A 10,908-nucleotide genomic window follows, 5' to 3' on the forward strand; every position below is an offset into this window, starting at 1 on the left:
AGCAATAATATTTGAAATATTAATTTAAGAACTCTCTGAGAGAAAGACAGGGTATTTTGCATTTTACATTTTGTCTTTGACCTGACAGCATCAGCTGAGAAACCTATTCACCACATCTGCCTTACCTTACTCTGGAAGCAAGTTAACCAGGGTACAGTAATTTCTCTTAGATACAGTTAGGAATATAGTCAACTAGAGCTTAGATGTTTTCTTTGTTTAAGACTGTCCTGTAATGTTGTTTTAAATATTTCCTGTGATTTTGAACTCTGAAGTAACTGTGATTGTTTACTGAGTATTTTCTTATTCTATTATTATTTATTATTAAATATATTTAAACCTTTTGATTGTAGCTGGTCTGTCTAGAGATATTTAAGCTCTTAGGGTACTTGCATATCTATTTGGTGATGATGTGCAGGCTACTCCTATTGGCCTTGCTCTTGGTTGAACTACCATTTGGATTAATAGTAACATTAACAGTAAGATTGGACACCCTTTGCTAAGGGCCTTAAAGTAGCTGATAAGTAGTGGCTGGTGGCAATGAAAACTACCTTATAGTCTAGGCAGAAGAGGGCATAGCTACTAAACCTGTGCCAGCATTTTCCAGGTGTGCGTGTGTGTGTATATGTGTGTGTGTGTGTGTGTGTGTGTGTGTGTGTGTGTGTGTGTGTGTGTATATATCAAATCTCAAAGCGTGTGTGTGTGTCAGCTACTTGGGCAGGGACATGAAGGAGTGGTTGGACAGACAGGGTGCTGGAAGTCTTGGCTTGGCCACTCAGCTGAGATGAACCCTAGAGCTGTGACAGTGGGGAGACTTATTGGGGATCTGGAGAAAGAGGTAGAAACCAGTCCCAGACTGACTGTGGTCTATGTTAGCTCTTAAGGGTAGGCAAGGCAGGAGGCAAGGTGAAACCTCCTGTGATGCCTTTGACTGAGATTGATGAGCCATTTCAGAGGGTAGCTATGGATATTGTGGAGCCTCTGAGTATTCCAAAAAAAGCAAAGCCAGCACCAATAAAGTGTATATAAACTCCTTTATTGTGGCAACACCATAAAAATCAGACCGGTTTCGACAACCTTGCCTTCTTCAGTGATAAAATCCATAGCACAAGTCCTTAACACTTATACCATGATTAATCATCCTTAATTAGACAAGCATCCATATTTAAAACGACAACAACTTTTTTGTCACAACCATGTTCATATAAATCTATTACATATGGTCATTCAATCCTGTGGAAAACAGTTTTGTTTGAAATTTAAGCCCCTATGGTGTTTTTTTGTATTTGGTGGAAGTGTATAAATGGAAACAAGCTTGGGGTAAATTGTTCTGTTTCAAATGAAAGCTCCTATGGTTGTCTTAGTATCAAATGGAAGACAAACAGGGCAAGGTGCACTCTAATTTGAGATTGTAAAGTTTGGAGTGGTTGCAGACTCTGAGTTTATAAGTGAAATAATTGAGTTTCAACAATTTATATTTGGTAGGGAAATATATACAGTTTTTTGTAAATGATGGATTTAGTTACCATTTTGCAAGGCCTGTCTGCGGACAAGCATGATTTACATGCTTTTGGACTAGACAGCTCTGGGGGGCACATAAGAGATGTGGACACCCATCATATGGTTGACCAATGTGGTGAACTATTCAATAAATTAACCAATGGTATGATCACTTTACGCACCAATGTGTGGCATTTGAAGTTGTTTAAGGCCTAACAGGCCAAAAACATTACACCTAGAGGCCTTAGGGTTTGGACAGTACCATATGTAAGCCTGGCAGATGAGACATTGACTTATGAATGGGCGCAAGCACAGCAGGATGCATCAATGGCATTTGTCAACATACTGTCCTTGTATTATGAACGGATGGTTAACAAAAATTGCATAGATGTACAACAGGTGTGTGAGGATTTAAAACCATTTGAGGGACAAGCCCGATATCAAGACCGTTTGACTAAATTGTCTAAAAATGTATTAGTCATAGAGAAATCTTTGAAAAATAAAAAAAAATCAAAAGTTTAACCGAGATATCAAAGACTATGAGACAGGCAAACCCTTTGACCTCAGGAAGAGTGTTAAGTTTTCTGAGGGAGGGGGCAGTATGGTGAGAACGAAAAGGAAGAGACCTAGGTCGATTCTTAAAAAGTCAGGTACAGAATATAATAGCACTTCAGGGGAAGACTCATCAGCTACAGATGTTGAGCAAACACTTACTCAGGGGTCACCTAGTACAAAGAAGCAAAGAGGCATGGATAACCCTTTAGACAACACTGGGGAGGTAGAAAGCATAAAAAAACATAAACAATGTACAAATGTTACTACAGACACTGGAACATCAGTAAATACAGTGTACAATGTCCACAATATCTCCTCTGTGACAGAAGTAGAAAAACAATTGCTCAATAAAGGGCTCAAATATATTCCTGGCTTTTTTGTTAATGAAGACAGTGTAGTTGATGACTTGTTGGCTTTTTGTCATACACTTAATTTAAGATTATTCTTTGGTCCTCAGAATAGGCCTCAAAGATCTAGTGAGTTTTGTTTTCAAAAATCTAAATTTATGCCCACAATGAATAAGCATGTGGCCATATTATGAAAGATCTACATTTTAAGAATTGTGAAGCTAGAATACTGAATCAAAATTTGACAGTGGATGAACATCAGGCATTTAGGAATTTAAAGAACAATGAAAACATTGTCATTATTTCAGCGGACAAGGGTGAGGCGGTAGTGGTTATGGACACTGAAGCGTATATATTGGAGGCTCGTAGGCAGTTGAGGGATGGGAGACATTATATACTGATGCCACTGGACCCAACCTTTTATTTTAAGAAGGGGATTGATACTTTCTTGAATTTGGCCTGCAAAAAAGGAATTATTTCCTCACAGGTGAAGCAACATTTAACAGTGGATGATCCTCAGAAGCAGATCCTTTATTTGTTGCCCAAGATTCACAAAAACTTAAACAGACTACCTGGTGGGGCTGATAGTGTCTGGTATTGGTACTTTAAGAGAGCCATTATCAGCATTTTTAACTGAACATTTGCAGCCCCTATTAACATTAGTTAGAGCTAGAATTCAAGACACTACAGTGTTTTTGACAATCATTGGAAATTCTCAGTTGGAGTCACATTGGCTACTATGCACATTAGATGTAACAGCATTATATACCAGCATTCCACATTGGGCTGGATTGGAAGCTGTTAAATATTGGCTGGAGAAAGTGGATATTTATCCTCCAGGGTTTAATACTTTGTTATTGTGCATGGTAGAACATGTTCTAAATAAAAATATATTTTTTCAAGGGGACTGCTATTGGCAAGTTTAGGGAACAGCAATGGGGGCATCTTTTGCCCCCATATATGCTGATTTGTTTATGGGCTAATTAGAGAATCTGCTTATATATGACAGTTTACATAATATGTATCTGTCTGAAATAGACATCTGGAGAAGATTTCCTGATGACTGTTGGCTAGTGCGGCGGGGTGGGGCAGAATATTTGTTAGAATTTGTTCAATATTTGAACGAAAATAAATGGGGAATAGAATTTACCCTGAATGTGGATATACAGCAGATTAATTTTTTGAATGTGACAGTCACAAGGAATAGTGAAAATACTTTGGCATCCAAGATATATCGCAAATATCCACAATATAACAATTTGTTATATGCTACCAGTCTACATCCCCGCCACATTATAGAAAACAGGGTCTATATCACGAAAGTGAAAAACCCTATGGGCGAATACCAAAACATCGACCCCTATACCGTGAACCATGAAAATCCTGAATACACTAAACAGCGAAAAAAAATTGAACTGTTTTAGTCGGCCAACCCCACCACTACCTATATACTACCTACCCAAATAAAATAAATAAACCACATACATACACTAACCAAACCCTACTTCTAACCTAAAGTAAAGCACAAAACCCTACTTCTAACCTGACACTAAACCCCACATACACAACTAACTATGCACTTTCCTTAACCCCTCCCTAACCCTAAGGTCCGTAACTACCACAAACGTCCCCTACAGACATACACCCAAACAAAACAAATAATCCACATGCATACATTTAACAAAACCCTATCTCCAACACTACTAAACCCCACATACAAAACTATCTATGCACTATCCTTAACCCCTCCCTAACCCTAAGGTCCGTAACTACCGCACACTTCCCGTATGAAAATATACACAAACAAAATAAATAACCTACATACATGTAACAAAACCTTACCTCTAACCATACACTAAATCTAACATACATTACTTATCTAAGCACTTACCTTAACCCGCACCCTATCCTAAACTCCGTAACTATCCAACACTTACCTTATGCAGCTAATTCACAGACAGGCCAACCATGGAAATTCGATATTTCCATTTTCACGGTTTTCGACTTTCGCTCTAAGTCCACTTCTCGCTATACAGTTCGACGTTTCTGTATTCACGTAAACGTCTTTTCGCTTTCATAATATAGACCTTAGAAAATATACCTAAGTCTCAGTTTCTAAGGCTGAAAAGAATTTGTTCTTCTCCAGATGTCTATCGACATTTTGAGGATGATCTCACTAAAAGGTTTTTGGTTAGGAGTTATCAACCTTGTAATATCAGGTCAGCTAAAATATGGGTAGCTGGTAAAAACAGGCTGGACACGCTCAAGTATCATGATAAAAAGCATGATGACGAGAATGCCATTAGGTTCATCACTACATATGGCAGAAATACCAATGTTATTAGGGCGGTCATAAATAAAAATTGGAACATTCTGTTAGCTAATGATGAATTGTCCAGTATACTTATGCCTAGATGTCAATTCTCATACAGAAGAGGGTGTATGTTAGGCTCTTATTTCAATCATTATAAATGGGGCAACATGAATCAAAATAATGAACATCAAGGTACTTTAACTGGTGATAAAGTTTTTGGATCATACCCTTGTGGGCATTGTTCATCATGTAAACACATGTTAAAAACTAAACAGTTTTCCAGCAAGAACACCAGTAAGGTTTATGACATGACTTTTTTGCAAATTGTGGGTCAGACTGGCTGGTATATTTAGTGACATGTTCATGTGCTGCCTTTTATGTTGGGCAGACCTCGAGATCCATGCATGTACGCATATCGGAACATCTCAGTGATATTCATACTAAACGTGTGTCAAATGCTCTGTATAAACATACATTGAAACATAATAATGCTAAATTTCATTTTATGGTTATTGATAAAGTTTGGGGGGACAGGATGAATAAATTAGGATGGCATGCTATATTAAATAGAAAGGAGAAGGGTTGGATCATCAAACTTGGGGGGTTGTTTTCCCCAGGATTGAATGACTATATGTAATTGATTTGTATGAACATGGTTCTGACAAAAAAGTTGTTGTTGCTTTAAATATGGATGCTTGTCTAATTAAGGATGATTAATCATGGTGTAAGTGTTGGGGACTTGTGCTATGGATTTTATGACTGAAAAAGGCAAGTTTGCCAAAACTGGTCTGATTTTTATGGTGTTGCCACAATAAAGGAGTTTATATACACTTTGTTGGTGCTGGCTTTGCTTTTTTTTTGGAGTTCTTGGAGTTTTGGGCCTGTGCATCAGCCTTAACATGTGGGGTGTGTCTTTGAACCAAGGCCTCTGAGTACCCCAAGTTCCACAGGGAAAAAGTATATCCAAGTGGTAGTAGATTAGGCTATCAGATATCATGAGGCGGTGGCTCTGTCCTCCATTGAGGCAGAAAAGGTGGCAAATGCTTTGTTAGAGATTTTCAGAGGGCAGGTTTCTCAAAAGAAATACTGACTGACAGATGTGCCAATTTCATGTCAGACCTGCTGGCTTGTCCGTGGAAGTACTGTGAGTGAAGCACCTGAAGACCACCCCCTACCATCCCCAGACTAATGATCCTGTTGAGAGTTTAAACTCTACACTCTAGACCATGCTACAGGCATGGTCTTGAGTGTAGAGTTTAACCTCTCAACAGGATCATTAGTCTGGGGATGAGAGGTTAAACTCTACACTCAAGACCATGCTACAGGCATTTAAGAGGGAGTGTGACAAATATTTGCCCCATCTCTTGTTTGCTTACAGAGAGCTGCCCCAGGGATCCACAGGTTTTTCAACCTTTGAGTTGTTGTACAGGCATAGGGTGAGGGGACCTCTAGATTTGATTTGAGATGAGTGGGAGGGTAAGTGTGAGTCCCACAAGGAGTCTGTTGTGGCATATGTCCTAATCCTCATGACAAGACTCAGGAGCTCATGGGCTTTGACTAGGAAAACCTGGCAGAAGCTCAACAGCAGAAAAAGGTCTGGTATGGCAGGGATGCTCAAGCTAGACAGTATGCTGTAGGGCAGCAGGTAATGGTTCCCATTCCTGTCAGACACAAAAAGCCGCAGGCAGCTTGAAAGGGACCCTTCAAAGTGGTAAGGAAGGTCAGTGATGTTAACTACATGGTAGAACTACTAGGCAGGAGGCAGGGGCACAAACTGTACCATGCTAACATGATGAAACTTTACCATGATAGGGAAGCCCTGGTGCTAAGTATTTGCAGTTAGAGGCAGGAGGAGTCTGAGGGGAGGATCTATTACTACAGGGAGCCAGCCAGCAAAGTCCCAAATTACTTTCATGCAGCCTAGAGTTGCAGGCATATGATAGGACATTGCAGCACTGTACTGGGGTCAGCAATGTCAAGGCAACTGGAATATCAAGACAAGGTATGTGACAGAGTATTCCCAGATAGGCTCACCCTCTCAAGCAACGTTTCCCAAGGGTCACTTGAAAAACTAGCTTGAGTTTTTCTGGGGAGAAATGTCACAAAAGGAAATATTGTCAGCCTAGATATCTGGAATATTGCAAATAATTATATGTCATTTGTGAATATTAATATGATTTATATTGAAGTATGACAGAGGTAAATACTGCCAGCACAGCTGTCTGGAATTTTATAAATGATTATATGTCAGTTGTGAATGTCAACATGATTCATATGCTTGTGTTACAAATGTATTAGAACTGTATGTTATGTGTATATCAAACTGCTGGTACAGAAGTGTGTGAAAAGGGTTTATACAGTACTGAGCTTAAAGATGTATCCACAGTGTACCCTACTGGAAAAGAACAGAGGTGTATATAAACTATTGTAACTGTGTAAATGTACATGTTGTAATAGTGGGAACAGTCACATAGAAGGTTAACTTACAAAACTTCAAGAAAATAATTAAAATTAAATAGTGTTATAACTGCACCATAAAAGATGGTTTCAATGCAGCAAGGAGGCAGAATGTCTAATACTAGGGAGCCTTCTGCATTGTTTTTTAATTATTGTTTTATGTCTTCCAGCAGCTGTAAACATCTGAAGGCTATATATTTTCTCAGGGAGATGCTAAATGCTGGCAGTTTCTAGAAATGGAGGTTTAGCTGGAAACTGGTAGTCACATGACAATAAATGATGTCATGCTGCCAGCTACCCCAGCAGTAATATTTGAAATATTAATTTAAGAGTTCTGAGAGGGAAAGAGAAACACGGCATTTTGTATTTTGTCTTTGACCTGACAGCATCAGCTGGGAAACCTACTCACCACATCTGTCTTGCCTTACTCTGGAAGTAAGTTAACTAGGGTACAGTAATTTCTCTTCGATACAGTTAGGAATATAGGGAACTATAGTTTGGATGTTTTCTTTGTTTATTTAAGACTGTCCTGCAATGTTGTTTTAAATAGTTCCTGTGATTTTGAACTCTGGACTAAATGTGATTGTTTACTGAGTATTTTCTTTTTCTTTTATTATTTATTATTAAATATGGTTAAAACTTTCTAATTGTGGCTGGTCTGTCTAGAGATATTTAAGCTCTTAGCGTACTTGCATATCTGTTTGGTGACACTGTGCAGGCCACACCTAATAGCCTTGTTCTTGGTAAAACTACCATTTTGATCAATAGTAACATTACACAGTAAGATTGTACACCCTTTGCTAAGGGCCTTAAAGTAACTGATAAGTAGTGGCTGGTGGCAGTAAAAACTACCTTATAGTCTGGGCAGAAGGGGGCATAGCTAGTAAACCTGTGCCAGCCCTTCCCAGGTGTGTGTGTGTGTGTGTGTGTGTGTGTGTGTGTGTGTGTGTGTGTGTGTGTGTGTGTGTGTGTGTGTGTGTGTGTGTAAATCAAAAGTGTGTGTGTGTCAGCTACTTGGGCAGGGGCATGAAGCACTGGTTGGACAGAAAGGGTGCCGGAGGTCTAGCTTGGCCACTTAGCTAAGATCTCAACCCTATAACTGTGTCAGTGGGGAGTCTTACTGGGGATCTGGAAAAAGAGGTAGAAACCAGCCCCAGACTGACTGTGGTCTCTGTGTGCTCTTAAATGAAACTGCACTTTACTGTGTGTGTACTTGTAATCCTCCTAGTATGTATGTCCCCCACTGTTGCCAGTGGTGAGGACTGAGGCTCCTTGATTACTGGGCCAGTGCTGGGGCATCACATATGTATTGTATTTACCCATGGGAAAAGTAAAGAAAGACAAAATACAACATTAAAAGTTAGAATGGAATGATGTAAAAATATGTAGAATGTAAAAATTTTCTTTGAAGACTGCTTATAAAAATTACAAGTGAAAGGGAATGTCCCTTATAAAAAGATAGAAGAAAGAGTATGTAACTATGGTGGGAGAAAGAAATAGCAGAACATGTTTTTTGAAATGTAAAAGAGTGAAGAATGTATGGGAGAAGTTATGTGAAAAAAATTATTTGGAAGGGATAAAGAATGTGGAAAATATTAATATGGGTATACTTGAATATCATCATTATAAATGCAAAAGAAATGATTATGAAAAGCAAATAGGAAGATGTTTGATATTTTATGAATAACATGGAATGAAAGATTGAAGGAGATAAAGTTTAGTGGAAAATGGATGCGTGCAAACATTAAAAAAAGTAAGATGTTGGTTGTGGGTAAAGGAGTGGGGGGGGTCCAAAGACGATTGTTACATGACTTGGGATAGATAAATGCAGATTAATGTCAGTAAAAGATGAACTAAAGATTGTAAGATGTTGTAAATGGTTTGCACATTATTGTAAATCATGTACAATATGTAAATAGTATAAATATTGTAAATATTGTGGTCAATAAAGGGCCCACTTTTCGATAGGTACCACAGGATCTTTTACATCCACCTGAGCTACCACTAACTCAAGCAGATGAGGCCTAGTTTTAACATCTCATCTTATGGACGGCACACTCAGGAGTGCAGCACAACCCTTATGCTACACTGCAATATCAAGAATCAATGTAGCTTGTATGGGAATAGAAACCAAAGCATTCTGCACGATAGGAAGCTTGCTTCCTATTGTGTTACTGTGATTAATATGTTTTTGAATGAGACCATTAAACAGACTGTCCTGGTAAAGTCAATACTGAATACCAATATGCATATAGCACTTAATGCAGATGATATAGCTGGGCCACAGGTTTAGGTATTTACCAATGCAGAGAGTTATGGCCCTCAGTTTCTATCTGTTCAGAGTGGCATGACCCTTCATACCTGCAAGTGCTAATGTTACAAGGCGTCATATTCCTGTATCCTTGTACATTGTCAAAAATTTTCTGGAGCAGTGAGCTAGAGTTACACTTAACTGAAAATATTTTTTTCACATTTAAACAAGTAAAACAGTTGTTTATCTTGTTGACTTAGTTTAAATAAGTTTCTCACATTTAAGCTCCTCAGTTGCAGCACCAAATACTGTAAAGTCAGTACCACAGTTAAGATAGATTCATACAAATAATAGCACAGTGTGTTATTTGTCTTCCAATGACTGTGGGTTTGACTGATGCAAGAGAGCCCACATAAGTAGCTCAACAGGCATGAAGTAGAGCATAGCTCAACTGTCAGTCTAGCCATGAATGAGTTAAGTAGGAATTAAGTATCAATATTATGGATTTCCTGTTCAAATGGAGGAGTGCTTTTAACCAGACCTCCAGAATCTTACTGATAATTTCCAGAAGAACAAACAGACAGACATACAGATCTTTTCCACTGAGGAAAGCCTTTGTGATTTCCCCTCCATCCACATCCTCTTTTTCTTCTAAGCTTGGCCAACTCTCAAAGAATACGTTTCCTCACTTGCTGAAGAAGTAAGTGAATTATCACATGGTCTTGCCCTTCCTAAAGTGTTAAGCCTCTCAGCAAAATGACCTAATAGCAGTATGACCAGTCATCTCTATCGTCTGGGACTGCACATGGAGGTAGTTATGCAAATGTGCTCTACCTTGGAGAATTATCAAAAAGGACCAATGTAATCTGTTTATGTTCACTCTCAGCCTGGCCATTGAGCTCAAAGATTATGAATCTCTTTGGAGAGAGGATGTCCCTTTTTCAGAATAGGAACAGGAGTTTTATGTCCACCTCTTTTTGGTTTTGAATAGGCAGAACATTTCTTTCCCATTCTGGACCTCAGTACCTTCAGGCCACAAATCCATTATGTCGTGTTTCATATGGTGACCCTTCTCAAACCCATACTGCCTGTCATAGAGTGTCTACATAATGTTTTGGACATGATGAACATTTTAGTAGCTTGTATTCTTGGAGTCAGCAAAAGAAATTCTACTGGCATGTTCCATATAGGTAAGTAACAGGTGTTGCCATATGAGATTTATTCAGTATCCAGAGTCTGTACCAAAGTGTCAGCCATGGTGGATGAAGTATGGCAAGGGAAGGATCTCCATGCATTCCCTCAATTAGGTGACTGGTTCTTGGCCGCCTCTCCAAGAACTCTTTGGAAGCATTTCTTCAGGGGGTTCTTTCAGGAGGTTTCTCCTTTCCTTATAGTCTCTAGACAGTTCATAAATTAGAAGTAGCCCTATCTGACCCCTACTCTAAAGAATAGCCTTAATAAACTAAGAGTGTTCGACACTTTCTAAT

This window comes from Protopterus annectens, chromosome 10.part0, assembly GCF_019279795.1.
Source record: "Protopterus annectens isolate FY-2018-M chromosome 10.part0, PAN1.0, whole genome shotgun sequence".
NCBI lineage: Eukaryota > Metazoa > Chordata > Ceratodontiformes > Protopteridae > Protopterus > Protopterus annectens.